The sequence below is a fragment of the Schistocerca gregaria genome, chromosome 5, assembly GCF_023897955.1.
Source record: "Schistocerca gregaria isolate iqSchGreg1 chromosome 5, iqSchGreg1.2, whole genome shotgun sequence".
In the NCBI taxonomy this organism is placed as follows: domain Eukaryota; kingdom Metazoa; phylum Arthropoda; class Insecta; order Orthoptera; family Acrididae; genus Schistocerca; species Schistocerca gregaria.
Window position 1 is genome coordinate 296,303,642 of NC_064924.1, and position 5,877 is coordinate 296,309,518.

General features: G+C 42.9%; 1 non-coding gene across 1 annotated transcript; it reads left to right on the forward strand.

The window, feature by feature from the left end:
- Window positions 1-4,898: 4,898 nt before the first annotated feature.
- LOC126274917 (U2 spliceosomal RNA) lies at window positions 4,899-5,085 on the forward strand. Its single transcript, XR_007550466.1, has one exon. It is a non-coding gene; the product is annotated as a U2 spliceosomal RNA (small nuclear RNA).
- Window positions 5,086-5,877: the final 792 nt, after the last annotated feature.

Genomic DNA, 5,877 nt, shown 5'->3' on the forward strand with positions numbered 1-5,877 from the left:
TTTATTCTTTGAACTCTGTAGATAGGCAAAATATTGTTTATTACTGTTTAAATATTTACGTAATTCTTAGTTTCACTTCCGACAAGCCACCTCCGTTGGGTACAACACGGTCAACATAACAAAATTCCTCTGAGAGGGTAACACTGCTCTGTTTCTTTATACCATAATTGCTTTAACAAGACCGTTTTATTTCACGACCTGACTCCAACTTTAAGGTTATGTTATAGAATTGCAGACGAAAGTGTTATAGACCCAGTGAGCATACAGAAGTGCTGCAGCACAACGTGGCTAGGGCTCGAATGATGTCTGAAGTAGTGCTGGAGGGAACTGACACCATGAATCCTGCAAGGCTCTCCATAAATTCGTAAGAGTACTAAGGGCTGGAGATCTCTTCTGAAAAGCACGTTGCTAGGCATCCCATATGTGCTCAATAATGTGCATGCCTGGGGAATTTGGTGGCCAGCGGAAGTGTGTAAATGAGAAGACTGTTTCTGTAGCCACACTGTAGCAATTCTGGGCTTGTGGGGTGTCGCACTGTTCTGCTGGAATTGCCTAAGTCCGTCGGAATGCACAATTGACATGAACGGATGCAGTTGACCAGGCAGGATGCTTATGTGCATGTCGTATCTACACGTATCCAACTGCACACGCCCCAAACTACTTCAGAGCCTGTATCAGCTTCTACAGTCCCCTGCTGACGTGCAGGGTCCATGGTTTAATGAGGTCTCCGTACCCGTCCATCCACTCGTTACAATTTGAAACGAGGCTAGTCCGACCAGGTGACATATTTCCAGTAATCAACAGTCCAACGTCGGTGTTAACGGGCCCAGGCGAGGCGTAAAGCTTTGTGTCGTGCAGTCATCAAGGGTACACGATTGGACCTTCGGCTCCGAAATCACACATTGATGATGTTTCGTTGAATGGTTCGCACGCTGACGCTTGTTGATGACCCAGCACTGAAATATGCGGCAATTTGCTGAGTGGATGCACCTCTGTCACGTTGAAGGTTTCTCTTTAATCGTCGGTGGTCACGTTCTGGCAGGATCTTTTTCCAGCCACAGCGATGTCGGAGATTTGATACTTTACTGGATTCCTGATATTCACGGTACACTCGTGAAATGGTTGTACGGCAAAGTCCCCACTTCATCGCTGCTCCGGAGATACTTTGTCCCATCGCTCATGTGCCGACTATGACTCCACATTCAAACTCACTTTAATCCTGATAACCTATTATTGTAGCAGCAGTAACCGGTCTAACAGCACCGTCAGACACTTGTCTTATTATATAGGCGCAGCCGGCTGTAGCGCCGTATTCTGCCTGTTTACGTCCCTCCATATTTGAACACGCATGCCTCTATTACTTTCTATGGTGCTTCAGTGTATAGTCACTTAGATAAACGTGTCTAGCACGTCTTTGAGGAATTCTGAAAGAGACTTTTACTATTTTTTCACGTCTTTACTAAATAGTATATGACCAAAGGAAAGACAGCAATCTAAAGTGCGGTATGTCAATCAACGTAAGTCACATAACGTTGTTTACCGTTGTAATGAATATGACAGTTCCTTACGGATGCTATGCCACTTAGATTCATTACATTCGGAAGTAATACTAAAGAAACGGAATTAAGATATGGGTAGATTAGTTGGATGTCATAATGAGGCTCTACAGATACTAGTGTATCTGCTACACACTGAAGTGATAATTGTTGGGGTCTAATTTTTATGGCATTGTTTTCTTGCAGGTATCAGTGTTATTCTGTTCCCTGACTATGAGAAGTAATATAATTTCGCACAGATAAAGAAAGAAGCATCTTGAAGGCGGAAAAAGCGCGTTGAAAAGCTGAGATAACAAACAGTATGGATAGGTTTACTGAACAGCATTGCAGATGCTGCACATGCGAAGTATTGTGCCAACCTGTACGTCTCGGTGTAGCATTGCGTCCTATGTCCTTAGTTTCTTGGATGTTTTCCAGTCTCTGTCTTCGTCTACAGTTTATACGTTCTACAGGTCCCTCTAGTGTCACGAAACTTATTCACTGGTCTCTAAGATATGTGCTGTCATCCTATCCCTCTTTCTTGTCAGTATTTTCATTAATTTCCTACCTTCATAGGTTCTGAGGAGAACCTCCAAATCCCTCACGTCATCAGTCTATCCAATTTCCAACGTCCTTCTGTTACACCACACCTCAAATGATTTTTTCCCTTTTTTTTCTGGCTTTCCCACAGCCCGTGTGTCACTACTATACAATGCTGTGTTTCAAACATACATTCTCAGAAATTTCCTCCTCACATTAAGACCTATGCTTGGCATTAGAAGGCTTGTCTCGTCCGGCAATACCATTTTTGAAGCATTTGCTTTTCATGTCCCCCTTGCTCCTTCAGTCACAGTTTATTTCTTTTTTTACATGGCGAGTTCTACATCTACATCCATACTCCGCAAGCCACCTGACGGTGCGTAAGTAAAAATATTCCTTAACTTTTCTACTTCGTGAACCCCAGTTCTGAAGTTAAGTTTCTCGCTGTACTGATTTCTGCTGCTTTTCATTACTTCCGTCTGTCTTTGGTTTACTCACAGCCCTTATACTGTACTTTTTACATCGTTCATTACATTCAGTACGTCCCGTAATTCTATTCGCTTTCACTTTGGATAGCAATGTAAAGGGCGAATCGTATCATTCTTATCCTTACACCATAAATTAAGTCATCGCTTCTACCACGGATAGACTGAACACCAAGGCGAAAAACTACAAGTCTGTTTTACAATCTTCTTAATCTGGCACGTCGTCATTGGTCTTCCACGCTTATGGTTCCCTCTTGTTTCTTGTACACTCTCTATATTATCAGTGTTTTTCTATAGCTGAATCCTACTTGTCTCAGAATTTAGTACATTTTGCACGATTTTACACTGTCGAAAGCTTTTTCAAAGGCTACAAATACTAAAAACGTGCTTCGATTTTCCTTCGGTTTTGCTTCAGTTATAAATCCCAACTTCAGAAATGCCTCTCTGTCTTTACTTTTCCTAAAGTCAAAGTGACCACCATCTAACACTTCTTCAGTTATCTTTTCCATTATTCTGTTGCTGTCTTTGGGGTAGTGTGCAAAATATTTTTCCCAAAGTCTGATGGTACACCGTCAGTCTCATACATTCTACTCACCAACATGAATAGTCGTTCTGTTGCCACAGTCACCTACGATTTTAGGAATCCTTATGGACTTTTGTCCGCCCTTTCTGCCTTATTTAATTTTAAGTCTCTCAAAGCATTTTTGTATTCTGATTCTAATACTAGATCCCCTACCTCTTTCTTATCGACACATATCTCCTCTTCTGTCACGACACAAAACAAGTCCTCCACCTCGTACAGGCTTCAGTTTCCACTTTCCATGTATCCACTCTCTCCTCTGAATTCAGCAATGGAATTCCCATCGCACTCTAATACTAACCGCCTTGCCTTTACAACAAATTTCACCGAAGGATGCTTTGAATTTTCTGTATGCTGAGTCAGCCCTTTCGACAACCAATTCTCCCTCGACTTCCTCACTTTTTTGTGCAGCCATTTCCCCTTAAATTCCTTAATTTATTACTCATTTCTTTCCTAAGTGACTCGTATTCTATACTGTTGATTTTCCTTGTACATTTATGTACTTCCTTCTTTCGTCTATCGACTGAAGTATTTCTTCTGTTACCCAAGGCTTTCTTGCAATTACCTTCCTCGTACTTACGTTTTTCTTTCCAACTTCTGTGGCTGAAGTTCTTAGAGATGTTCATTCCTCTTCAACTGAACTGCCTACTGAGATATTGAAAAAAGCTTCAAGCGTATCTCTTTATACCAATGTGCCTCCTGCTCGCATTTCCTTGCCCATTGGCTCTTCTTGACTAGTCTCATCATTTCTAAAATGTAATCCGAAACTACATATACTCCTGAGTACGCCACCAATCCACTATCTGATTTCCGAATCTTCGCTTGACCGTGAGGTAATCCAAAGGGGACTCTTTCCGTATCTCCCGTCCTTTCAAAGTATACCTCCTCCTCTCGTGATTTCTGACCACAGTGTTCACTAATACTTGCTGAAATTTATTACAGAATTAGTCTTTCTCTTCTTTCATTCCTACTACTAAGCCGATATTCTCTTGTAACGCTTTTTTCTATTCCTTCCCCTGCAACCGCATTCCAGTCCTGTATGCCTATCAGATTTTCATCTAGCATTATGTACTGAATTACCCATTCATCATCCCCATACGTTTTCTTCTTCATTTTCTGCTTGCGATGTGGGCTTGTGTGCCGTAACTATTGCTGTCGGTGTCTGATGTAGACTGTGATGAGAATAAACCTATCACTGAACTGCTCGCAACAGCTGACTCTTTGAGCTACCTTTCTGTTCGTAACATTTCCCTATTCTCGTCTGACCAGCAATCCTTGTCTTCTTTGTGTTCACTCCACTGAGCCCCACTATATCTATATGGGGCCTTACCATTTTCCTTTTCAGATTTTCTATGTTCCCCACCTCTTTGTAATTCCATTTCCCGATTAGTAGCACGTTATCTTTCTCGTAGATAATTCAATCATCTTGTCATGATCGGCTCCCATTTCGCTGTCCCCTCATGGTGATGCGAATTAGGGACTAGTTCATAATGGCTTGCCAACGGAAAGTTTGTCTTGATGTTTTTTCAATTTCAGGCCACATGTCCCGTGGATACAGCTCAAATGTCTTAATGCGGAGGATTCCTGTGCCTTCTGAATCCTCGTGCCGTTAAACATTGCTGTTCTTTTGCCTTTATGGACAGTTTCCCATCCCAAGGACAACAAACCTTCTCCACCTTCTTTGACATGACCGTTGGCAGAACGGTGGTGACGTCTCAGGCCAGGAGTATTTGGCAGCCCTCCGACTGCTTAGCTAATATCGCTTCTCGGCATTTTGGCAAAGATCAAAGTGTATCATCTGTTATCAGCCTAATATCTGATACGTCCTCCATCGCAGAACCAGAACATTAAACTCTGTTTCGGTTCATCACGGAGTGCTGGGGTCTTGCTCTACCTCTGTCATGGATTGGCTCAGAATAGCACTACTACCGGGATCAAAAACAATAAAAAAAACTGGTAACATGCTTGCCTTCCATGCAGCGGGCCCGGGTTCGATTCCCGGCCGTGTTGGACATTGTCTCCGATGATGGACTGGGTGTTGTGTTGTCGTCATCATTTCATCGTCATCACCGGCACGAGAGACGCCCAATGTGGCTTCCACGGAAATAAGACGCACTCGGTGGCCGAACCTCCCGCGATGGAACCTCCCGGATAGCGATGCCTTACGATCATTTGTTTTGTTTTTTATTCTTTGGTCGTCGTTTCTGACGATTTTTTTTTCAAAATTTAAGCAGTGTCATGTGTCGAACCCGGCTTAGAAGACATTTTGATTACTAGTTAGAGACACCACAGGTAAACCGCCGCACATACAGTGAATATTCCAGGAGGATTGGCTCAATGCTACTAAAGACACTGCAGAAACAGCTGGTCGTATCAAATCAGTAGAAAGCACCGTCTATCATGGATAACTGAAAAAGAAGAAGAGAAGAAAATAACACCTTTTCAAAAGACCTTGGTTCATGTGACTCTGCTGATAGTACTATGTTCCCTTTCCAGAGTTGTGGTGAAGATCACGATGACTGCTGAAGCAACGTGGAACCAGTAGTTCCCAACAATGGCTTGCGGAGTGGAGGCAGCTGGAGTTTGACTAACAGGGAATAGTTATTTGCCTGCTGCCTTGCAGTCTACGAGATTGGTCTGTCAGAGGCTGAGGCAAATTACATAACTAACACTTTGCGCTGGGGGTTGCGGCCATGTGTTTGCGCCCCATTCCAAGGAAAATGTTTCACGCTCCAGA